The sequence below is a fragment of the Nerophis ophidion genome, linkage group LG11 (genome assembly GCF_033978795.1).
Source record: "Nerophis ophidion isolate RoL-2023_Sa linkage group LG11, RoL_Noph_v1.0, whole genome shotgun sequence".
Classification (NCBI taxonomy): domain Eukaryota; kingdom Metazoa; phylum Chordata; class Actinopteri; order Syngnathiformes; family Syngnathidae; genus Nerophis; species Nerophis ophidion.
In genome coordinates this window covers 25,791,372-25,818,871 of record NC_084621.1, presented here as the reverse complement: position 1 = coordinate 25,818,871, position 27,500 = coordinate 25,791,372, and the positions used below count along the sequence as shown (strand labels likewise).

General features: G+C 38.5%; 1 protein-coding gene and 1 long non-coding RNA gene across 2 annotated transcripts in view; one reads left to right on the top strand and one right to left on the bottom strand.

Moving 5' to 3' along the window:
* The window catches only part of satb1b (SATB homeobox 1b), a 210,205-nt gene that overhangs the window by 16,760 nt on the left and 165,945 nt on the right, over positions 1–27,500 (top strand). The gene's annotated exons all lie outside the window — the stretch shown is intronic.
* LOC133561857 (uncharacterized) overlaps positions 1–27,500 on the bottom strand; it is a 43,763-nt gene that overhangs the window by 12,015 nt on the left and 4,248 nt on the right. Inside the window, exon 2 of the long non-coding RNA XR_009808785.1 lies at positions 11,481–11,566. This is a non-coding gene — a long non-coding RNA (uncharacterized LOC133561857). The remainder of the gene's footprint in view (positions 1–11,480; positions 11,567–27,500) is intronic.

The window sequence follows — 27,500 nt, the reverse complement described above, 5'->3', positions numbered from 1 at the left end:
TCGTAATATTGTGATAAAAGTAAAAATATATATATGACAAATGACACCATTTTGCATTAAAAAGTAATAATTTTATAAGAAAATATTTTACTCGATAACAGTCACAATTTTACAAGAAAAGCTTAAAATGTTGGCAATGTTTTGAAATGACGCGTAATTTTACTCGACAAAAGTCCAAAAAATTTTAAGAAAACTTAAAATTTTTGGAAATATCATAATAATAATTGGAATTTACTTGGCAAAATTAGGACAAAAGTCATAATTTTACTTTAAATAAGACAATGTTTTACAGTAAAAAAAAAAAAAATTGGCAATATTCTCAGAATTTTATATGACAAATGTCACCATTTTGCATAAAAAAGTATTAGTTTTCCGAGAAAATATTGCAATATTACAGAAACAGAATATGAGAAATTGTTCCCAATTTTATAAGAAAAAAGTTGACACATTGTGAGAAAAAGACGGATTTCAATAAGGTATATTTTTTTATTTATTTTTATTTTTATTGTCATTTACTTCAAGTTATTACATTATGTCTCTATATACATAGTTTTATAAATGGGTTAAATAAATGGGTTGTACTTGTATAGCGCTTTTCTACCTTCAAGGTACTCAAAGCGCTTTGACACTACTTCCACATTTACCCATTCACACACACATTCACACACTGATGGAGGGAGCTGCCATGCAAGGCGCCAACCAGCACCCATCAGGAGCAAGGGTGAAGTGTCTTGCTCAGGACACAACGGACGTGACGAAGTTGGTACTAGGTGGGATTTGAACCAGGGACCCTCGGGTTGCACACGGCCACTCTTCCACTGCGCCACTTTTTTTGTTGTTAATTTTGGCCAAAGGGCAGGCATTTCAATTTGTCACACACACTTGTTATTACATATGTTGACCAGAGGGGGAGCACTTTTAAAACCAACGCACAGTCAATTTGAAAAATCCCTCCTTTTTGGGAACACCCTCATTTTGATAGATTTTACCAGCCGGGGTGCAAATGAGACATTCTCTGTTAGATGCAATGTTATTGGGACCATGATTTATGTCCTAACGTGTTCACACCTCCTCATATGGAAGCTACTTTTCCTTGTTAGTGTCTCAAGAAGGGTAAAAATATAAGAACACAAACACACAATGGAAAAATATTTGTTCACTTTTAAAAAAAAAACTATTGTGTCATATAGTCCTTCAAACCCACTTCAGGAGTTCCCCTTGAACACTCACAGCTGCTTTAAAAATAGCAACAATGCTTACACTAACCCTTTTGTCAGACATATTTATTGAACACATTTATTGTTGTAAAGAAAGCTGTATCTACCATAGATCCCGGACTATAAGCCGCTATGTTTTTCCTTCGCTTTGCAGCCCGCGGCTTATAAAACGGTGCAGTCGATTCGTAGATCTTTCTTTGCTGACGGCCATAATGTTTTGTGTTCAAGAGTTTTCATTAAACCCAAGCAGAGACGTGGAAATGGTGTGTTATTGTTTGTGCTGGTACGCTCACTGCAGGGTTGAAAATGTGCTTCCCGTTTTAATGCCTTGAACCGGAAGTACAACCATCCATAACATTTTTGCTAAAAGGAATTCTTAATTCATCATTCCAAGCAACATTTGTAAGTTTTACAAAGTAACTAAAACAATTCATACTTATTGTAAATCCTGGACTATAAGCCACTACTTTTTTCGGCTATAAGACCATGCGGCTAATTTATGGATGTTTCTTAGGCTATGATACAAATAGTTAAAAAAACAAACACAAAACAAGCAAATAGACTGAAAGGGTGTGTGATTGTTTGTGCTATGGCGGCATTTTTGGACAGGTACGCTCACTTCAAGGTTGAAAATGTATTTTCTGTTGTAATGCCTTGAACTGGAAGTAAAACGGTCCATAACCTTTTTGCTAAAAGGGATTCTTAATTCATCATTTCAGGAAACATTTGTAAGTTTTACAATGTAACTAAAACAATTCATACTTATCGTAAATTCCGGACTATAAGCCACTACTTTTTTCGGTTTATAAGACCATGCGTCAAATTTATGGATTTTTCTTCGCTGACGGCCAGGCCATGATACAAATAGTTAAAAAAAAAAAGAAGAAAAAAAAAGAGCAAAGTGAATGAAACGGGTGTGTGCTATGGTGCCATTTTTGGACGGGTCAGCTCACTTCAAGGTTGAAAATGTACTTTGTTTTAATGCCTTGGACCAGAAGTACAACCGTCCATAAAGTTTTGCTCAAAGGAATTCTTAATTCATCACTCCAAGCAACATTTGTAAGTTTTACAATGTAACTAAAATAATTCATACTTATTGTAAATTCCGGACTATAAGCCACTACATTTTTCGGCTTCTAAGACCATGCATTTAATTTATGGATGTTTCTTAAGCCATGATACAAATTGTTAAAAAACGAACAAGGGTGTGTTATTGTTTGTGCTATGGCGCCATTTTTGGACAGGTACGCTCACTTCAAGGTTGAAAATGTACTTTCTGTTTTAATGCCCTGAACCGGAAGTACAACTGTCCATAACATTTTTGGTAAAAGGGATTCTTGATTCATCATTCCAAGCAACATTTGTAAGTTTTACAATGTAACTAAAACAATTCATACTTATCGTAAATTCCGGACTATAAGCCACTGTTTTTTTCCGTATATAAGACCATGCGGCTAATGTTTCTTTGCTGACAGCCAGGCCATGATAAAAATAGCTAAAAAAACAAACAAAAACAAGGAAATAGACTGAAAGGGTGTGTTATTGTTTGTGCTACGGCGCCATTTTTGGATGGGTACGTTCACTTCAAGGTTGAAAATGTACTTTCTGATTTAATGCCTTGAGCCGGAAGTACAACTGTCCATAACATTTTTGCTAAAATGGATTCTTAATTCATCGCTCCAAGCAACATTTGTAAGTTTTACAATGTAACTAAAACAATTCATACTTATCGTAAATTCCGGACTATAAGCCACTGCTTTTTTCCGTATATAAGACCAGCGGGTAATGTTTCTTTGCTGACAGCCAGGCCATGATACAAATAGCTAAAAAAACTAAAAAAAAATGAGCAAATAGACTGAAAAGATGTGTTATTGTTTGTGCTATGGCACCATTTTTGGACGGGTACGCTCACTGCAGGGTTGAAAATGTACTTCCTGTTTTGATGCCTTGAACCGGAAGTACAACCGTCCGTAACAATTTTGCTCAAAAGGATTTTTCATTAATCTTTTCAAGCAACATTTGTATGTTTTACAATGTAACTAAAACAATTCTTGGTTATTGTAAATTGTGGGCTATAAGCTACTAATTTGTTCGGCTTTTAAGACCAAGCGTTTAATTTATGGATGTTTCTTAGGCCATGATACAAATAGTATATTTCTGTTTTAATGCCTTGAACCGGAAGTACAACCTTCCATAATATTTTTGCTGAAAGGGATTCTTAATTCATCATTCCAAGCAACATTTGTAAGTTTTTCAACGTATCTAAAACAACTCATACTTATTTTAAATTCCGGACTACAAGCCACTACTTTTTTCGGCTTATAAGACCTCGCCGCTAATTTAAGGATTTTTCTTCGCTGACGGCCAGGCCTTGATACAAATAGTTAAAGAAACAACAAAAAACTAACAAATAGACTGAAAAGGTGTGTAATTGTTTGTGCTATGGCACCATTTTTTGGACAGGAGCACTCACTGCAGGGTTGAAATTGTATTTCCTGTTTTAATGCCTTGAACCGGAAGTATAACCATCCTTAACAGATTTGCTCAAAAGGATTCTTCATTCATCACTCCAAGCAACATTTGTAAGTTTTACAATTCAACTAAAACAATTAATTCTTATCGTAAATTCCGGTCTATAAACCTGTATTTTTCAGGAAATAATAAAAATAGTCAAAAAACAACAACAACCAATTAGACTGAGGAGGTGCGTTATTGTTTGTGGTGTGGCGCCATCTTTTGGATGGGTTCACCTACTGCAGGTGCTGCAGAGTCCTTCCATTTAGTGTGTTCAAACGGAAGTAGAGTGCTGTTCAATCTTCTAGCCATCCATAAGTTTTCTACTCATATGGATGCTTCATTCATCACTTTAAGCAACGTTTGTAAGTTTTACAATATAACTAAAACAACTTTTTATTACTAAACCGTCCCATGTGTGATATCTGTAGGAGTGTTTTCATGCATATGTGTACGTGCCATCGTAATGTAATGACGCTAGTGTCGTTAGCATTAGCTAATACGCCAACACGTCTACGGGTGTGTTTTTTTTTAGTATTATTAACTCACAATGGCATTCTTTTTGTCTTGTTTTAGTTTCTTAAATTCACCAACATGTCACAGTGGAGTTATTCAGTCTGTTTAGCTGATTGGAGTGCCAGCTCCCGTCCATGAAAGTGGCTTCTGTTTTGTTTGATCGTCCATTTTACTGCTGTGTTACAGACACCGTTTGGAAACAATTAAGGTATGTAAATAAACATTTACACAACGTTTCAAGGGAAATAACTTATTTACATCATGTATATCTGCGGCTTATACCCTGGTGGGACCTTTTCTTCGAAATTTTAGCAGGTGCTCTAAAAAAAATGGTAAAATGGGTTTTACTTGTATAGCGCTTTTCTACCTTTAAGGTACTCAAGTCTGTCATGATCCGTTGCCCGGATCATATTTTGTTTAGTCATGTTCTGTTAGTTTTGGACTCCCTTAGTTCCGGTTTTGTGCACCTCTGGGTTTGTTTTGGTTTCCCTGGGTACTAATTGGGTTCACCTGCCTCTGGTTAGTGGTCGGCACGCTCACCTGCTGTCGAGCACTAATCAGAGAGCTACTTATTCACCTTTTTTGCCACGTTTAGTCTGACTTCGTTGTTTGCTGAATGCAACAACTACGTTGTGGTTAACGAGGAATAAATCATGTTCCCACCTGCACTCTTTGTCCGGAGTGGTCCGTCTGCATCCCGAGAGAACAAACCCCGCAGTAAGATGCGATCCCCACGTGACGGAACGAAGCCATCCTGAGCGTGGCGAGAAAGGGTGAATAAATAGCTCTTTGATTAGTGCTCGACAGCAGGTGAGCGTGCCGACCACTAACCAGACACAGGTGAACCCAATTCGTACCCATTGACACCAAAACAAACCCAGAGTTGCGCAAAACAGGAACAAAGGGAGTCAAAACTAACAGAACATGACTAAACAAAACATGATCCATGACAAAAGCGCTTTAATGTCCTCTTTTCCCCAGACATGTCTTCTTTTGCGGGGCTGTCCGGGCGGGGTTTCTTAAGTGTCTCAAACGTCCGGCATTTTGAGTCAGGGTTGCCTGTATTTTCAATGTACTTCCAGGGTGTAGAAGGGGTTGAAAACAAAAAAAACTGTGAAGGTGTGCACGCGATGTAGTAGATTGATTGGCAATCAAGGCATACATGGTCAACAGCCATACAGGTTACACTGAGGGTGGCCGTATAAACAACTTTAAAACTGTTACAAGTATGCGCCACACTGTGAACCCACACCAAACAAGAATGACAAACACATTTCGGGAGAACATCTGCACCTTAACACAACATAAACACAACAGAACAAATACCCATAACCCCTTGCAGAACTAACTCTTCCGGGACACTACAATATATATAATCCATAAATGCAGATTCCAACCATTGAAATACTTTGTAAAGTTGAAGACAACAGAAAACAACTATACACATCATAATGGCAGCTATACTTTCCATCTTAGAGATCTAAAAAAAATAATTTGGGAATGTCCGGCGGGCCAGATTGAAAAGCTCAACGGGCTGCATATGGCCCTTGGGCCTTAATTTGCCCAGGTCTGCTTTAGATGTTTCAACTCCGCTCTCATGCAGTTGTCCCTAATGTTGTGGCTGGTGACTGTAAATGATACATCCGCATCAACAGTCAATTAAATTCTGGACGCTTTTGTGTTTCCACACGCACCTACACTGATACACTTAAAAAACACACAGGAGGCCAGATTCCCTACTAAATTTATGAAGGCTTGTAGGTTCAAACTGAAGACGCACTGTGTTGATTGTGGGGGTTTTTTGTGCAATGACTTGGGAAGGTTGTTCGAATTAGGTCATACAAGTAATTGCAATGCTGGCTCCATTTTAAATACACAATTCATAGTCATTAGCATATCACAAATTACTTAGAAAACACACCGGAGGTCAGATTATCTACTAAACTTCTGAAGGCTCGTGGGTTCAAACTGGGTTTTTTTTGTGCAATGACTTGGGAAGGTTGTTCGAATTAGGTCATACAGGAAATTGCGATGCTGGCTCCATTTGAAAATCACAATTCATGGTCATTCGCATACCCCAAATTACTTAGAAAATACACAAGAGGCCAGATTCCTTACTAAACTTCTGAAGGCTCGTGGGTTTGAACTGGGGTTTTTTTGTGCAATGACTTAGGAAGGTTGTTCGAATTAGGTCACACAGGTAATTACGATTCATGGTCATTGACATATCCTAACATACTTAAAAACACACAGGAGGCCAGATTCCCTACTAAATTTCTGAGGCCTTGTAGGTTCAAACTGAAGACGCCCTGTGTTGCTTGTGGGGGTTTTGTGTGCAATGACTCGGGAAGGTTGTTCAAATTAGGTCATACAAGTAATTGCGATACTGGCTCCACTTTAAATCACAATTCATGCTCATTAGCATATCCCAAATTACTTGGTAAACACACAGGAGGCCAGATTCCCTACTAAACTTCCGAAAGGCTTGTGGGTTCAAACTGAAGACGCCCTGTGTTGTTTGCGGGGTCTTTTTGTGCCATGACTAGGGAAGGTTGTTCGGATTATGTCATACAAGTAATTGCGATGCTGGATCCACTTCAAACCACAATTCATGATCATTGACATATCCCAACATACTTGAAAACACACATGAGGCCAGATTCCGTACTAAATTTCTGAAGGCTCGTAGGTTCAAACTAAAGACGCCCTGTGTTGTTTGTGGGTTGTTTTTTTTGCGCCATGACTAGGGAAGTTTGTTTGAATTAGCTCATACAAGTAATTGCAATGCTGGCTCCACTTTAAATCACAATTCATGGTCAATAGCATATCCCAAATTACCTTGAAAACACACAGGAGGCCAGATTCCCTACTAAACTTCTGAAAGGCTTGTTGGTTCGAACTGAAGACGCCCTGTGTTGTTTGCCATGACTAGGGAAGGTTGTTCGGATTAGGTCATACAAGTAATTGCGATGCTGGGCCTTAATTTTCCCAGGTCTGCTTTAGATGTTTCAACTCCGCTCTCATGCAGGTGTCCCTAATGTTGTGGCTGGTGACTGTAAATAATACATCCGCATCAACAGTCAATTAAATGTGGGTCGGTTTTGTGTTTCCACACGCACCTACACTGATAGAGCCGTGTTTTGACGACATGTTATTAAATCCTTCGCTGCCTCTAATAACACCATTGTATGTGTGTGTGTGTGTGTGTGTGTGTGTCGTGTTGTGGGAGACACTTGCAGACAAAGTCGAGCCGAGACGGCGCTAAAACCCCCGGCAGCCGCAGCGCTCAGACTAATTTGTATTAGTAATTCCAAATAATGGTATTAATGCCCATTAGAAGCGTGGCGAGGGGCGAGCATGAAGACATTAAAACACCTACGTGCGCTAAGCGCTGGTTTTGCTTGACGCACCAAATAAAGACTTTCGCCTCGCGCCGAGCCAACGCTCGCGCATTTCCATAATCAACGCCGTTTTTACTCCCATTAGTGTCTGTTTTATTTTCTTAAATAGACATCATATTCTTGTCCTGGCGAGAGAGGTGCGTTTTTTGTTTGTTTGTTTGTTTTTTTAGGAATAAAAAGCCCAGGTGCGATGAAGCGACTCGTCTCCTGTCGCTACGTGGCCTCCGCTCTCATGTCGTGTTCACAAAATGTGGCCAAGGTGCATCAAATCCTGTCTGAACCAGGCTAACGGCGAGCCATAATGGCGCGAGGGAAACGCACCTTGAGCCGAGCTAAATCCGCATCAGAACGCCGCACAGCCAGTGTGATTTGTCTTGTGTCTTCAAAGGCTATTCTCCCGCTTTGCTGCGCCACACACACAAAAGACGCTATATGTTAATTGATAATCAGCAGTGTTGATTCAGCGGTGCATTCAGTGCAAATCTGCGCCCTTCTGGATGTCGGGAGAGGTTTTTTTTGTCCCCGCCGCTGCCGCGCCGGTGCCAAACTCGCTGGCAGCGCCGCCACCTGTTGGCGCTGCCAAGGCCTGGCAGGGGTTATCGATGCTCTCTGATGGCGCCCGGCAATCGCGGTGGAAATGACTGCGGCTTGCCTGCGTCATGCCAAATAGAAAAGAGCATTGCCCGCCATGGCCCGACGGCGAGGGGCAAAAAAAAAAAAAAAAAAAACCCAACCAAAAACAAAGAGAAAACACGATGTAAAGCATGTTGACACACATGGTGTTTTTGCGATGACACTGTGCAGGTCTGCATGATGCCCAGAAATGTTTGGGTCATCTGTTACAGGGGTGTCCTAACTTTATATAGTCTATATATGACTATATACAGTGGGGGAAAAAAGTATTTAGTCAGCCACCGATTGTGCAAGTTCTCCCACTTAAAATGATGACAGAGGTCTGTAATTTTTATCATAGGTACATTTTAACTGTGAGAGACAGAATGTGAAAAAAAAAATCACATTGTAGGAATTTTAAAGAATTTATTTGTAAATTATGGCGGAAAATAAGGATTTGGTCAACCATTCAAAGCTCTCACTGATAGAAGGAGGTTTTGGCTCAAAATCTCACGATACATGGCCCCATTCATTCTTTCCTTAACACGGATCAATCGTCCTGTCCCCTTAGCTGAAAAACAGCCCCAAAGCATGATGTTTCCACCCCCATGCTTCACAGTAGGTGTGTTGTTCTTGGGATGCAACTCAGTATTCTTTTTCCTCCAAAGACGACCAGTTAAGGTTATACCTAAAAGTTCTATTTTGGTTTCATCTGACCACATGAAATTCTCCCAATCCTCTGCTGTATCATCCATGTATCCATTTTGATATAAACTCAACTTGTCGTGTTTGGAGGAAGAAGAATACTGAGTTGCATCCCAAGAACACCACACCTACTGTGAAACATGGGGGTGGAAACATCATACTTTGGGGATGTTTTTCTGCTAAGGGGACATGACGATTGATCCGTGTTAAAGTTTTTTGGCTTCATGACTAGGGAAGGTTGTTCAGATTAGGTCAAACAAGTAATTGCGATGCTGGCTCCAATTTAAACACAATTCATGGTCATTGACATTACCCAAAATACTTAGAAAACACCCAGGAGGCCAGATTCCCTACTAAACTTCTGAAGGCTCATGGGTTCAAACTGAAGACAGCCTGTGTTGTTTGTGGGGTTTTTTTTGCATCATGACTAGGGAAGGTTGTTCGGATTAGGTCATACTAGTAATTGCAATGCTGGGTTCACTTCAACCCACAATTAATGGTCATTGCCATATCCCAAATTACTTACAAAACACCCAGGAGGCCAGATTCCCTATTAAACTTCTGAAGGCTCGTGGGTTCACTCTGAAGACAGCCTTTGTTGTTTGCGGGGTTTTTTGGCGTCATGACTAGGGAAGGTTGTTCGGATTAGGTCATACTAGTAATTGCAATACTGGCTCCAATTTAAATCACAACTCATGGTCATTGACATATCCCAAAATACTTAGAAAACACACAGGAGGCCAAATTCCCTACTAAACTTTTGAAGGCTCGTGGGATCAAACTGAAGACGCTCTGCGGGCTGTTGTTTAGACTCTCCTGATCTGTTAGTACCTTCACTAAAGAGGTCATGTTTTCTTATTTTTGGGAGGGTTGCACACACACAAAGATATAAATAACCTATTAAGGCTATGCCCACACATACACAAGTACACGTGTTTTTAAAAACGGATTTCTTCGTGATAGCCAGCGTCCTCTACAGTGGACATTTGCCTCCTTAAAGTTTTGTTATCCATCAGAAATATCAAGCATGTAAAATGCATCAACCATAGATAGGTGATTTTCATTTTTCTCGTATTGCATTGCAATGGATTTAAATTTGTGCAATTTTCAACTATTTTTAGTGTTTGGATGTTTTAAAAAATATATATATATATTTATATATTCACAAAGTTGAGTGAGCAGGTTGCGTTAAGTTAAGTTAAAGTTAAACTTTGAGACTATGTGGGTTGACTTTTTGTGTTGTTTGTGGTGTTTTTGTGTGTGCCATGACTAGGGAAGGTTGTTCGGATTAGGTCATACTATTAATTGCAATGCTTGCTCCACTTCAAACCACAATTCATGGTCATTGACACATCCCAAATTATTTGGAAATCATCCGGCAGGCCAGATTACCGTCTAAACTTCTGAAGGCTCGTGGGTTCACACTGAATACCCCTGGACACCCCTGATCGATTAGTACATTCACTAAATAGGTCATGTTTTCTTATTTTTGTGAGGGTTGCACATACACAAAGTAAAATATTTCCACTAATATGTGTAAAAAGTTGTGGCTAAGGAGAAAGAATAACCTATTAAAGCTACACATACAAAGGTACACGTGTTTTAAAAAACGGATGTCCTTGTGAGAGCCAGTGTCGTCTGTAGTGGACATATGCCTCCTTAAAGTGTTATAATCAATCAGAAATATCCATTAATCCAGTTTCTACTGCTTGTCCCTATTGGGGTCGCGGGGGTGCTGGAGCCTATCTCATACGCATTCGGGCGGAAGGTGGGGTAAACCCTGGACAAGACGCCACCTCATCAAGGATAGGAATAGGTGTTTTGCATTTTTTTTCAGATTACATTGCAATGGATTTAAATTTGCTTAATTTTCAACTATGTATAGTGTTTAGATGTGTGTTTTTTTTTGCTTGAATAATATTCACAAAGTTGAATGAGCAGGCTGCGGTATGTGAGACCATGTGGGTTGACTTTTTGTGTTGTTTGTGGTGGATTTTTTTGCGCCATGACTAGGGAAGGTTGTTCGGATGAGGTAATACAAGTAATTGCGATGCTGGCTCCACTTCAAATCACAATCCATGGTCATTGACATATCCCAAATTACTCAGAAAACATCCGGCAGGCCAGATTACCGTCTAAACTTCTGAAGGGTTGTGGGTTCACACTGAAGACCCCTGGGCACCCCTGATCTATTAGCCTCTTCACTAAATAGGTCATGTTTTCTTATTTTGTGAGGGTTTCACACACAAAATTAAAATATTTCCACTAATATTTGTACAAGGTTGTGGCTAAGGAGAAAGAATAACCTATTAAAGCTATGCCCACACATACACAGGTACAGGTGTTTTTAAATACAGATGTCCTCCTGAGAGCCAGCGTCCTCTGCAGTGGACATTTGGTCAAGAACCAGCCCTGTTACGCATGCTCTCAAACATCCTCTGTAGAGGACGTCGGCTCCTAAGAACCTTCCGCATCCCACAGGCCGTTGGGCCCTTGAGCAAGGCACTTCACTCACCTTGCCTCCAGTGCCGCCCACACTGGTATATAAATGGTCATGCAGAGAGGTTCTTGGTGCGAATTGGCAGCCATGTTTCCGTCAGTCTGCGAACAAATATTATTCCACTTTAGGGGTGCGATGATTCGTCTATGTTGTCAGCAAATAGCGACAATAAAATGTGTTGCTGATTTTAAAACCCTACTTACTCGGTGGTGCAGTGACTATTCTGTTTAAGGGTTAATCTTGTCGCGTTGAGGGCGGGACTTTTTAAGACAGGGGCGCCATTCACAGCTTACTACATTCAGTCCAATCAGGTATGGAGTAACCGATTTAATTGCACTTGGTAAGGACCTGCCCAGCAGGCACAAGACATTGATAGAACGTTGATTATACGTACATGTCCTTTAAAACTGACTTTGAAACATCACTGCAAACATTGCAAAAACTGAAATCTAAGTATGATTATATATCTCAAATAAGGGTGATTTTTGCTTATTTTCTGTCTAATAAGATACTTCTTCTCACTAAGCAGATTTTATGTTAAGTGTTTTACTTGTTTTAAGTGTTTTGGTCATAAATGATCTCAGTAGGATATTACACCTTTTTACTGAGATTTTATGACTTATATTGAGTAAAACATGCTTAAAACTAGAATATCAACTGATGCAAAGCCATGTTATCAACACTCACAAGTATAAAACTGCTTTTTTAAAGTAATCATTTCTTACTTCAAGCATTAAAAAAAATCATGATGCCGAGCGCATATCATTATGTCAAGATAATGGCACTAGCATTTACTTAATTTAAGAATATTTTTCAACATATTGAGCAAAAAGGACTCAATTTTTTTCTACCAAGAAAAGTGCACTTGTTTTTAGTGAGAATACATTTATTTTAAGGTATGTTTGGGTTCATTAGGTTTGCTAATTTTACTTGTTTTGGAAAGTCTTGACAAGCGGAATTTTTGTCAAGACATGGACTTTGGTGGGGTTTGTTTTCTCATGGTGCAAAGCGACTGAACCGGACACCACGAGAAGGTAATGGCATATTTTAACTAATCTATCAAAAAGTGAAAACAAAAGGCGCTCTCACAGCGGCGGTACAAAACGTGGCTAAGAAAACAAAAACTATTACTATAACGTAAACTATGGACATGAAAACATGAACTAAAAAACTCACTAAACTGTGGCTTGAATAAACAAAAAAAACTTACGTGGCAAGAAAAGAGCAGCCTGAACTATGACTTGGACAGAGTACTCAGAGTGTCAAGAGTGCAGAGCATGAATGTGATGTCGCCAGGCTGACTGCGTGGCAACTACAGGCTTAAATAGTGGTGACTTGATTAACAACAGGTGCGTGAGTCCAAATGAATCTGGTGCGTGACATGCACAGGCATATATATATATATATATATATACATATGCCTGTGTATATACACATATACATCAGATACAATATATATATATATATATATATATATATATATATATATATATATATAAGGGCTGGGCAACGATTAAACATTTTAATCGAAGTTAATCACACTATTTCTCCGATTAATCGCGATTAACTGCATTGTATACGCAAAGCCCAATAATGAATTCAAAAGTAGTGTGTAATGCACCTTTATTGGAATATTCTCCCACACGAACAAAAGCGCCAAAACATTTGTTGTGCAAACACAATTTAAATCAGTCCTTGTTAAACAGTAGCAGTTAAATAGCATATTTGATGAAAATCAACTCAAAAAATGTAAATACAAACATTTAAGCTTATTGCCACTGCCAGGGTATTTAAGTTATCCTGTTTGTTGTGGAAAATAAATATAATCTACATACAAATCTCTGAGCCACAATCATAACATCTGAACAGGCAATTTCTGAGGTAACAGCAGAAACATTTTTTTTTATCAGGGTCTTATGTTTAAAAAAACTATATTATAGGTAGTGGGCTGTTTTAGGGAATTTTTGATCAAATTATCCGTAGTAGCAATATTAATAATGTTTTGTTTATTCTGCGTAGTGCGCTTAAAATAATTATGACCATATCTAGGAATTGATATGATGGGAATTTTCCGATTGTTTACTTGGTGCTTTGATAAACTGAACGCATATACATGTTACTATTTGTGATGTTATGAGCCAGGGAAAAAAAAGAACTACCCTACCCAGCATGCAACAGGAGTGACGAGCATGCGCGGTAGCCCGGTAAAGGTTGTGTGTCGCCATGACGGCATCTTGTATGTTGTGACATGCACGCTCTGAAAGCAAACGTTAAGAACTCAGCCAACACTCCTCGTCTGCATTATTCATAAATAGACAGACAACACAAATACTCCGCTGCTTCACAGGCCGCTGGATGTAGCCGGCAAAGTATTCCCATGCTAGCTAGCCGGTCTAGCAAGCACGCGTCCATCCATCCATTTTCTACCGCTTATTCCCTTTCGGGGTGGCGGGGGGCGCTGGCGCCTATCTCAGCTACAATCGGGCCATTCAGTCCAAAACGGCCCGATCTATCCACATTCAGAATTGTCTGGTGGTCGTAAGTGATCCCGGAGTGACCACGCTGTAAGCCAGACATGAAATTTGCAGAATTGTCCGGTATTTTTGCCAAATGTTCCATCTTTACCAAGAGCCCCTCGACGCCGAAGTACATCCGGGAGATGCCATCTTGTTAAGAAAAGGCGTTAACAAAATAAAAGCATGTAAACAACATATGCAAATGTGCGATAAAATAATTGTCGACGTTAATAGATTGATGAGTTAACGCGTAATTAACGCATTAATTTGCCCACCCCTAATATATATATGTATATATATGTATGTATATATATATATATATATATATATATATATATATATATATATATATATATATATATATATATACATACACACACACAGTTATACATATTCACACCCCTACTTATGCATTTAGGATCCCCATAAGTCCTGAAAATTTGAACTCAAACCTTGCTAGCATTGCAGAAGTATTTATAAAATATTCTTGCCTTCCTTCATACTTTCACCAAACGAGCCATTTGGAATTTGCTCTGTCATGTGAACTTTTTTCTGCCCTATCTCGTCAGCGGATATATTTGCACATGGTCAAGTTTTAACCAGAGAGCTTAGCACGAGTCCGCCATCATAGTCCGCGCTGCAGTCAATAAAGGGGTACATTATCACCAGACCTATGTAAGCGTCAATATATACCTTGATGGTGCAGAAAAAAGACCAATCTATTTTTTTAACCGATTTCCGAACTCTAAATGGGTGAATTTTGGCAAATCAAACGCCTTTCTGTTTATCGCGCTGGAGGCGATGACGTCAGAATGTGACGTCGCCGAGGTAACACACCCGCCATTTTCATTTTCAACACATTACAAACACCGGGTCTCAGCTCTGTTATTTTCCGTTTTTTTGACTATTTTTTGGAACCCTCGAGACATCATGCCTCGACGGTGTGTTGTCGGAGGGTGTAAGAACACTAACAGGGAGGGATTCAAGTTGCACCACTGGCCCGAAGATGCGAAAGTGTCTGCCGCCAGACCCCCATTGAATGTGTCTCCACATTTTACCGGCGATGCTAAGGCAGACATGGCACAGAGATGTATGGATAACCTGCAAATGCATTTGCAACGATAGTCAACGAAATCACAAAGGTTTAGTTTTGTTGATGTTGACTGCCAGCTAATCGATGCTAACATGCTACCCTAATCGATACTAACATGCTATTTACCGGCGGTGCTAAAGCAGACATGGCACAGAGATGTATGGATAACCTGTAGATGCATTTGCAACTATATTACGTTTCCTTCCACCCACATTTAATGCGAAAAAAACACTTACCAATCGACGGATTTAAGTTGCTCTAGTGTCAAAAGATGTGAAAGTCCTGATCGTTTGGTCCGCACATTTTACCGGCGATGCCAACGCAGCTATTCGGCCATGCTATGGCTATGAATAGCGTCAATAGCTATTCGCTCAATAGCTTCAGTTTCTTCTTCAATACTTTCATACTCCAACCATCTGTTTCAATACATGCGTAATCCGTTGAATCGCTTAAGTCGCTGAAATCCGAGTTTGAATCCGAGCTAATGTCACTATATCTTGCTGTGCTATTCCCATTGTTTGTTTGAATTGGCAGCACTGTATGACGTCACAGGGAAATGGCCAGTGTCTTCGCAGAGAGCGAAAATAAGGCACTTTAAAGCTTTATTTAGGGATATTCCGAGACCGGTAAAATTTTGAAAAAAACTTAAAAAAATACAACAAGCCACTGGGAACTGATTTTTATTGTTTTAAACCCTTTTTTAAATTGTGATAATGTTCCCTTATAAGCACCTTCTTTTTCTCTATTCTATCCTCCACTGTCGCCATTTCTAATACAAATTAGCCGATATCTCAAACTTATATTTGTCAGCAGTCTTGCTACGGACGTGATTAAAACTACAACAAAGACGACGAGGAGAAGACACAGTCAAAGTGGAGGCACGTAAATAAGGCCGCCCACAAAACTGTGCATCCTGAAGAATAGATAGCAGTTTGTCAAACATAATCTATGCTAAATATTGACCAAATAATAAGCATTACATAATATGTAGATCACAATAATGTGTTTAAAATGTAAAAATATATATATATAATATGACCCTTTTAAATAATTTTCCACTTCTTGTTTAAATATTAAAAAAAACCTAAGAAAAACACCTTCACAGTTATGGGACTCTTTTCAAACGGGACCGCCCCCGCGATGTGCGACCTGGTGTCGATATTGCGAGTGCCGTTCTGTCTCAGGTTAGAAAGTTTTGACTATTACGTTTCCTGCTAAAAGTTTTAGTTCTCTGCTTTTGTGGGGGTATTTGTGAAATCGAACCAAACTTTTGACCTCACACGGGTGGGTGGAACCACCACCCAAGACAGCGTACAGTCATTGTTGCCGTAAACTAATTTGACTTCAGCGAAGTTCTTTGACTTTATCTGGAAGCTGATGTCTGTGGATGAAACAACAGCTTTGCGGGACGATGTGATTACTGTATTTGTGGTCGCACATACGCAAGATTGATGTGCCCTGAAAATATTTACGAGTCGACGTGTGTTGCGTTCAATCTGACACACACCTGCCATCCAAGGACGGCTTGCCACCTCGGCCTTGGCTGTGTAGGCTTCCTGTTGTGTATTGGTTTCCTGTTTGGCTTATTTGACACAGGTCCAACTTTGCTTGCAACAGTTGTGTGGTTTCTCAGTAAAAAGTCAAGAGAATTAAAAAAAACTAATGTTTGTTCAAGTACAGTGCAAACTCTGAAGTAATAGTAATAATTATAATAATAGATTTTCTTTGTAAAAAAAAAAAGCACTTTATGTTCAGCAAACAGTGTAAAAAAATAGTAATAATAATAATAAAAATATAATAAAAATAAATAAAATATAAAACTAGAAACAGCCCAATAGCTAAAACCAGCATGCATATCTCTAAAAAGGCTTTTTTTAAAAGATGGGTTTTTAAGCCTTTTTTAAAAAGCATCCACAGTCTGAGGTGCCCTCAGGTGGTCAGGGAGAGCGTTCCAGAGACTGGGAACAGCGGAGCAGAAAGCCCGGTCCCCCATAATTCGTAGTGTTGTTCCGATACCAATATTTTGGTACCGGTACCAAAATTATTTTGATACTTTCTGTACTTTTCTAAATAAAGGGGACCACAAAAAAATTGCATTATTGGTTTTATTTTAACAAAAATACATTAAACATATGTTTCTTATTGCAAGTTTGTCCTTAAATAAAATAGTGAACATACAAGAAAACGTGTATTTTATTAGTAAGTAAACAAACAAACGTTCCTAATTTAGCTGCTGACATAGGCAGTAAAATATTGTGTAATTTTCCATTCTATTACTTAATCAAAATGATTAAGGACAAGTGGTAGAAAATGAATTATTAATCTACTTGTTCATTTACTGTTAATATCTGCCTACTTTCTCTTTTAACATGGTCTATCTACACTTAAAATGTACTAATCGCTTATTCTTCTGTTGTTTGATACTTTACATTAGTTTTGGATGATACCACAAATTTAAGAATCAAAAATGATACCAAGTTATTATGAGATCATACATTGGTCATATTTCCTGAGTTTATAAACATAATACACATTTAAAAAAGAAAAAGAAAAAAGATGCCTACAAATATTGACGTTATAGTAGTATTGACTACATACCCTACTGTACTTGGTATCATTACATTGGATGTCGGGTGTAGATCCACCAATGGTGTTTGTTTACATTTTGACCCCGGTGAGCTACGGTTTGTAGTGAAGCATGTTTAGCTATCCCTCGTCCCGGAGGGATGATACTTGTAAGAAACTTACTTTTTTTGTCGCCATGGAGGCGAGGATTAGTGATCCTGCCGACTAGGGCTGGACTTTAGCCGCTAGCTAGTTAGCCATGTCTTAAAGCGCCTCTTCCGGCAGGCGTTTCGGTGTTGTATAACTTCACCTTCATAGTTAGTTTTTAAGCCAAAAGTGTCCGTTCCCCCTTTTCTGTATATACACTGTGTCTGCTTGTAAGTACTCCATGGTTGTGCGCTGCCGAACATGCTAGTCTACTCGTAAACCAGCAATGACACAACATGACAACGACAGGGTGCGGGGGGGTGGTGGACCGGTACTTTTCAGAGGCGGTATAGTACCGAATATGATTCATTAGTATCGCGGTACTATACTAATACCAGTACACCGTACAACCCAATCTTACGTTAAGAATTTCTTTAACATTTTAGAGAAAACCGGGCTTCCTGAACACCTTAGTTCAGTGAGTTCTTCGAGCTTCCAAGGTTTCGTGTTAAACTTTCAGACTTGCTAATTCGCTTTACGCACATGCAGAACTTAAAGTATTTAACCGTAATTTTCTGAAAACGCATTACAATTAGAGATGTCCGATAATATGGGACTGACGATATTATCGGCCGATAAATGCTTTAAAATGTAATATCGGAAATTATCGGCATCGGTTTCAAAAAGAACAATTTATGACTTTTTAAAACGCCGCTGTACGGAGTTGCACACAGACGTAGGGAGAAGTACAGAGCGCCAATTAAACTTAATAATATCTACGGCTTTTCACACACACAGGTGAATGCAACGCATACTTGGTCAACAGCCATACAGGTCACACTGAGGGTGGCCGTATAAACAACTTTAACACTGTTATGTGCCCCACTGTGAACTCACACCAAACCAGAATGACAAACACATTTCGGGAGAACATACGCACCGCACCGTAACACAACAGAACAAATACCCAGAACCCCTTGAAGCACTACCTCATCCCCCACCCTTGGTCAACATCCATACAGGTCACACTGAGGGTGGCCGTATAAACAACTTTAACAGTGTTATGTGCCACACTGTGAACTCACACTAAACAAGAATGACAAACACGTTTCGGGAGAACATACGCACCGTAACACAACAAAACAAATACCCAGACCCCCTTGCAGCACTACCTCAACCCCGCCCCCTCCAACCTCCTCATGCTCTCTCAGAGAGAGCTTGTCGCACATTCAAAACTGCTGTTTTGAGGCATGTTAAAAAAAATAATGCACTTTGTGACTTCAATAATAATTATGGCAATGCCATGTTGGTGTTTTTTTTTTTTTTCCATAACTTGAGTTGATTTATTTTGGAAAACCTTGTTACATTGTTTAATGCATCCAGCGGGGCATCCCAAGAAAATTAGGCATAACAATGTTTTAATACCACGACTGTATGCATCTGTATCGGTTGATATTGGAATCGGTAATTAAGAGTTGGACAATATCGGGATATTGGATATCGGCAAAAAAGCCACTATCGGACATCTCTGGAATTAATTATTCATCTTTGTTGTTCATAAGCACATGCCTAAAATAACAGGCTGCATTTAGAATTCAATGGAAATATTCAAGTCATTAAATATGCATTTATTATCCGATTAGTTGACTAATAGTTACGATAATCGTTGACTAATCGACTATCAAATAATAGTTGCAGCCCTACTTTTAATGCATTTATATATATATATATAAAATAGGGTTGTACGGTATATCGGCAAAAAAGTCATTATCGGAAATCTCTAATTACAATACAATTCCTGTTTTTGAACAATTCTGACAGACCTCATCTGCCAGTAGGAAAACGTTTTTTATTTAGTTTTTATTTGACTATAATAATAATAATAGATTTTATTTGTAAAAAGCACTTTACGTTGAGCGAACAACCTCAAAGTGCCACAGTGTAAAAAATAGTAATAATGAAACCAGCATGCATGTCTGTAGAAAGGCCTTTTTAAAAAGACGGGTTTTTAAGCCTTTTTAAAAGCATCCACAGTCTGATGTGCGCTCAGGTGGTCAGGGAGAGCGTTCCACAGAGTGGGAACAGCAGAGCAGAAAGCCCAGTCTCCCATTATTCGAAGCTTTGTCCGTGGAGGTTGGAGGAGGTTAGCCTGTCCGGAGCGGAGGTGTCGTCTGGAGGACACGACTATGAGTTTACAAGGAGCTTTCTAGATTGCTTTTGTTTGCACAGACTCTAAACACTTTCTTCCCTTTTTCTTTTTACTTGTTCACTACTTCTGCCACTTTGACAGCTCAAGGTTTTGTTGAGCCTGTCAACACCACGGAGCCCGTCTGATATTTTGTCACGATCCGACAAGACACACAATGCACAATGACCTGTTGCACAGGTTTACTTGGCAGCGTAGTGACGGCATGATAACAGTGCAGTCGGCGAGGAATGCGCGAGGGGAGTCAGGTGTCTCTACTATGTTTGTTGACAGCAGCATTGTGGTGTGCTGACAACCACGGGAGGAAAATCACATTCACACAGTTTTGAATCCTTCCTCCTGTCAAGACTAATTATTTGAAATCAATTAGCGACTTCTGTCTTTAGACAATGGCAGTTTTCTGTGTTTTGGTACTGGTGGATTGACCGTAAACAAACTTCAAGCTCACCCCTTTTGATTGAGCACATATTTGACTTTCAGGCGCACTGATTCTCGAAGCAAAACATGAATATTGCGACCAACAAAATAGGGAGATTTATCAGTACTGTACTGTTTTTGTTCTGGTGCACCCAGAACAGCCCATTTCAGCCCCGTTTTATCCAGTCTTCGTTTGCTTCCAATTCAATTCCGCATAGAGTTTAAGATTTTAGTCCTGACATTCCGTGCGTTGCATGGTGGGGCCCCTCAGTACATCACTGACTTGCTATGCCCTTATTTTTCAGGGTGCAGCCTCCGGTCTTCAGGCCAAGGTCTTCTAAAGATCCCAGAAACTCATTTTAAAACCCGTGAAGACTTGACATTCTATAGCTCCCAGACTCTGGAACAATTTGCACTAATCCCTCCGTGATCTTGACTGTGTTGAAACTTTTAATAAACTGTCATGACAAGGGGGTTTTCACAACTTACTGCAATGATTGTTCTCCCGGAATGCAAACTGACAGGTAGAAACATAGTTACCGTATTTTTCGGAGTATAAGTCACACCTGCCGAAAATGCATAATAAAGAAGGAAAAAAACTTTTATAAGTCCCACTGGAGTATAAGTCGCATTTTTGGGGGAAATTTATTTGATAAAACCCAACACCAAGAATAGACATTTAAAAGGCAATTTAAAATAAATAAAGAATAGTGAACAACAGGCTGAATAAGTGTACGTTACATGACGCATAAACAAACAACGGAGAAGGTGCTTGGTATGTTAACGTAACATATTATGGTAAGAGTCATTCAAATAACTATAACATATAGAACATGCTATACGTTTACCAAACAATCTGTCACTCCTAAATCGCTAAATCCCATGAAATCTTATTCGTTTAGTCTCTTACGTGAATGAGCTAAATAATATTATTTGATATTTTACGGTAATGTGTTAATAATTTCACACATATGTCGCTCCTGAGTATACGTCTCACCCCTGGCCAAACTATGAAAAAAACTGCAACTTATAGTCTGAAAAATACGGTTATTCCAAAAACTCAAAAGCGTACAAAAAAACAGATATTGTCATGAAGGGGTTTTCGCAACTTACTGGGAGGATTGTTCTCCCGGGATGCAAACATACTTTTCCTTACCAGGGTAGGTTTTTAGGAACATACTGTATTTAATTCCAAAAACTCAAAAAGGTACAAAAATACTGAAAACGGCCCGAAGGCGAGCGTGCCTATCGCACGCGGAAGCTAAAGCAAAAAACTTAGGACATAAAACATGAAACTAAAGACCAGAAAACTTCACTAAACTGTGTCTTGAAACAAATAGCATGAACTATGGAATCGCGTGAATACAAACATGAAGCTATGGCATGAAAAGAGCAACTAACTGGCAACTAACTGGCAACGACAGGGTTTAATAATAGTCTCTTGATTAGAGACAGGTGTGACACGAACGCAAGAGGCAGGTGAAAATCAGGAACAAATGGAGTCTTAAACTAACAGAAAATAACAAAAAAAAACATGATCCAGACCACAGATCATGACAGAAACATTTGAAAACGTCCTTTTTTAGTAAAGCTTATAGTTAATACACCTTTTAACTGTCATTTTCAATCAACGTTGTACCCCTTTTATGATGTTGCCCCTGTTGTTTTAAATTCAATTCACCTATGTTTTGTACAGCGCTTTTCAATTTTATCTATGAAAAGCTCTTCATAAATAAAATGTACTTACATACTTTACTTACTTACTTACTTGCTACTTGGATTCAACAGGCTAAATGTTTGGTATGTTCTCATAAGTCAAGGATACATTAAACGTGAGAATATTTATACTCAGTGGTTCTCGGGTCTGCTTTTTAATTCTCTGCAAAATGGTGTACACATCTGTATTGAGCACAATATAGTACTTTTTAATATCATATGTGTATGTTGATGTTGGTGTGCAATACAGAAGACATACAGTTACATTGCAGCTGCTCGTATTTTTATAGTCAGATGTTTAAATGTACATATTAATTAAGTATTTTTTTACTGATATTTATTCGTGTGTGCTGCTACCAGTGCCATACAATTTGGCGATATATATCGTAGCATGATGCAAAAGTGTCTATCGTATGATGTAGTGTTGTCCTGATATCAATATTTTGGTACCAAAAATGTATTTCGATACTTTTTTAAATAAAGGAGACCACAAAAAATTGCATTACTGGCTTTATTTTAACAGGAAAAAAGTACTTTTTAGAAGCGGTACAGTACCGATTCATTAGTATCAAGGTACTATACCAATACCAGTATACCATAGTGTACAACCCTAGTACGATGTTAATATCTATTGTTTACATCGTACACTGCTACGTTGTTTACATCCGTATTCCAGCTTTTGTAACCTGTTAACTGTTCTGAAAAGGTTTTAGTTTGTTTTCATAAAAATAATATATTGAGAGAATCTGTTTGAAACCGGATTCGATTCAGGATCAAATAGTTGCCGCAAGAATCGGAATCGAATTGTGAGTGGTTGTAGGATTCCCATCCTTAAAATGTATGTATTAGGGCTGTCAAATTCAATGCCGGTATACCGTACAACCCTAGTACGATGTTAATTTCTATCGTTTACATCGTACACTGCTACGTTGTTTACATCCAAATTCCAGCTTTTGTAACCTGTTAACTGTTCTGAAAAGGTTTTTAGTAAGTTTTCATATTAAATAATATTTTGCGAGAATCCGTTTGAAACCAGACTCGATTCAGGATCAAATCGTTGCCGCAAGAATCGGAATCGAATCGTGAGTGGTTTTAGGATTCCCATCCTTAAAATGTATGTATTAGAGCTGTCAAAATCAATAGCGGTATACCGTACAACCCTAGTACGATGTTAATATCTATCGTTTACATCGTACACTGCTACGTCGTTTACATCCGTATTCTAGCTTTTGTAACCTGTTAACTGTTCTGAAAATGTTTTACTTTGTTTTCATAAAAATAATATATTGAGAGAATCTGTTTGAAACCAGATTCGATTCAGGATCAAATCGTTGCCGCAAGAATCGGAATCGAATTGTGAGTGGTTGTAGGATTCCCATCCTTAAAATGTATGTATTAGGGCTGTCAAATTCAATGCCGGTATACCGTACAACCCTAGTACGATGTTAATTTCTATGGTTTACATCGTACACTGCTACGTTGTTTACATCCAAATTCCAGCTTTTGTAACCTGTTAACTGCTCTGAAAAGGTTTTTTGTAAGTTTTCATATTAAATAATATTTTGCGAGAATCTGTTTGAAACCAGACTCGATTCAAGATCAAATCGTTGCTGCAAGAATCGGACTCGAATCGTGAGTGGTTTTAGGATTCCCATCCTTAAAATGTATGTATTAGGGCTGTCAAAATCAATAGCGGTATACCGTACAACCCTAGTACGATGTTAATATCTATCGTTTACATCGTACACTGCTACGTCATTTACATCCGTATTCTAGCTTTTGTAACCTGTTAACTGCTCTGAAAAGGTTTTAGTACGTTTTCATACTAAATAATATATTGCAAGAATCTGTTTGAAACTAGACTCGATTCAGGATCAAATCTTTGCCGCAAGAATCGGAATCAAATCGTGAGTGGTTGTAGGATTCCCATTATTAAAATGTACGTATTAGGGCTGTCAAATTTAATACCGGTATATACCGTACAACCCTAGTACGATGTTAATATCTATCGTTTACATCGTACACTGCTACGTTGTTTACATCCGTATTCTAGCTTATGTAACCTGTTAACTGCTCTGAAAAGGTTTATAGTATGTTTTCATACCAAATAATATATTGTGAGAATCTGTTTGAAACTAGACTCAATTCTGTATCAAATAGTTGACGCAAGACTCAGAATCGAATTGTGAGTGGTTGTAGGATTCCCATCCTTAAAATATATGTATTAGGGCTGTCAAATTCAATGCCGGTATACCGTACAACCCTAGTACGATGTTAATTTCTATCATTTACATCGTACACTGCTACGTTGTTTCCATCCGAATTCCAGCTTTTGTAACCTGTTAACTGTTCTGAAAAGGTTTTTAGTATGTTTTCATATTAAATAATATTTTGCGAGAATCTGTTTGAAACCAGACTCGATTCAGGATCAAATCGCTGCCGCAAGAATCGGAATCGAATCGTGAGTGGTTTTAGGATTCCCATCCTTAAAATGTATGTATTAGGGCTGTCAAAATCAATAGCGGTATACCGTACAAACCTAGTACGATGTTAATATCTATCGTTTACATCATACACTGCTACGTCATTTACATCCGTATTCTAGCTTTTGTAACCTGTTAACTGCTCTGAAAAGGTTTTAGTACGTTTTCATACTAAATAATATATTGCAAGAATCTGTTTGAAACTAGACTCGATTCAGGATCAAATCTTTGCCGCAAGAATCGGAATCAAATCGTGAGTGGTTGTAGGATTCCCATTCTTAAAATGTACATATTAGGGCTGTCAAATTTAATACCGGTATATACCGTACAACCCTAGTACGATGTTAATATCTATCGTTTACATCGTACACTGCTACGTTGTTTACATCCGTATTCTAGCTTATGTTAACTGCTCTGAAAAGGTTTTTAGTATGTTTTCATACCAAATAATATATTGCGAGAATCTGTTTGAAACTAGACTCAATTCTGTATCAAATAGTTGACACAAAACTCGGAATCGAATTGTGAGTAGTTGTAGGATTCCCATCCTTAAAATGTATGTATTACGACTGTCAAATTCAACGATCTATCTCATGTGATTAATTACAAACAAATATTGCATTAATCATATATATATATATATATATATATATATATATATATACATATACATATATATATATATATATATGCAGATTAATCCTAGAATTGACTTTGACCCTTTAGGCTACTCTACCTTAACCACGGCTGGTTACCTGAATGGCGGCGCAGGTTGTTATTAGACGGGCAAAAATGATTGATTCTCTGATGCATCACGATTAGAACGTGGATGATTTTGAATCGATGGACATTTGACCATATTGTAATACAGATGGTTCTAAAATGCAGCAATAATGCTATTGTTCTCTAAACATTAGTTCTAGGTTTGGTTCTATCTAACCATGGAGAACCATTAGTTAACACTCTTTTAGCGTTATGTGTTATACATGGGGGGTATATACACTATGTATGTGAACATAGTGTATATATCACCCCACCTATTGTTTGTATATATTGTTTTTCACATCTCCTAACATGTATACTGTGTATATGTACATAATTTATAATTTTTTTAACGTAAGTTTTTAGATACATGTTACAGGTTATATAGCTTTTATTATTGAATGTATCAAATGTGATGAATATTTAATGGACCACAATGGAAACAAGCCTTTTGGCTTTTTGTGCTATCCATTTGCCTTTTTAAAGCATTACATGGATTCAATTCTTTAAGATGTCAATAAACTTCTCAATCAATCAATCAAAGAAAAGGAAACTAGCAAGTAGATTGATAAATCAGGAGAGACAATAATGCATACATTGGGGCCACCAGCCGGCAAGACTTTAAGCCAAAGATATGAATGAGCAGATTGAAGACCCGGCGTGTACGAGCCGGGAGTTTATGGTGACTGGGGCCAAGGTTGCCTGAACATTGTGTGATTTTAGAAGGCACACCAATTAAAATCAAGGATGCCTGCGATCCAAGTAGGCACGTTTGTTAAAAATAAAAATTTTTATCATCTTCAGACCATTGCCAGAATCCGCCCGTTTCTTTCTCAGGCCAACACAGATGTGCTAATGCATGCTTTTATTTCCTGTCTTTTAGAGATTGTAATGCCCTGCTAGCATACTTGCCAACCTTGAGACCTCAGAATTTGGGGGATATTCAAAAGGCCCGATGAGTGTGTGTGTGTGTATGTATGTATGTATGTATATATATGTGTGTATATATATATATATATATATATATATATATATATATATATATATATATATGGCAGAGGGGTTTGTGCGTCTGCCTCACAATACAAAGGTCCTGAGTAGTCAGGGTTCAATCCCGGGCTCGATGGGATCTTTCTGTGTGAAGTTTGTATGTCCTCCCCGTGACTGCGTGGGTTCCCTCCGGGTACTCCGGCTTCTTCCCACCTCCAAAGACATGCATAGGTTGATTGGCAACACTAAATGGTCCCTAGTGTGTGAATGTGAGTGTGAATGTTGTCTGTCTATCTGTGTCGGCCTTGCGATGAGGTGGCGACTTGTCCAGGGTGTACACATCCTTCCGCCTGATTGTAGCTGAGATAGGCATCAGCGGTATAAAATGGATGGATGGATATAAAATAAATACATGAATTTCAGTGAATTACAGCTATATATATATATATATATATATATATATATATATAGCTGTAATTCACTGAAATTCAAGTATTTATTATATATATATATATATATATATATATACATATATATATATATATATATATATATATATATATATATGTATATATATATATATATACATATATATATATATATATATATATATATATATATATATATATGTGTACATATATATATATATATGACAGCATGCGGACCTGACTGAGGACTGCATGCCACTGTTAAAGGGTGAAGGTTTCAGGTGGGAGATGACGCTCAAGGCACGCCCCCAATATTGTTGTCCAGGTGGAAATCGGGAGAAATTTGTGAGAATTTGGGAGATTTTCTGGAGGGGCATTGAAATTCGGGACTCTCCCGGGAAAATCGGGAGGGTTGCAAGTGTGCCTGCAAGTAATATTCTAAGACCAGAGGGCGAAGGCACATTACACCAGTTTTAAAGTCGCAGCATTGGCTCCCCGTCCACACAAGGTCGATTTTAAAGTTCTATTATTAGTTTTTAAATGTCTTAATGGCCTTGCGCCTTCCTTATCTATCCAACCTGCTTTTACCATATCAACCCTCTTGGACCCTGAGGCCTTTTATCTTTACCAAATACCAGAACAAAGACCCACTGTGAGGCGGTGTTTAGCCACTATGGCCCCCACCTGTGGTATAGCCTGCCAGAGAGCCTCA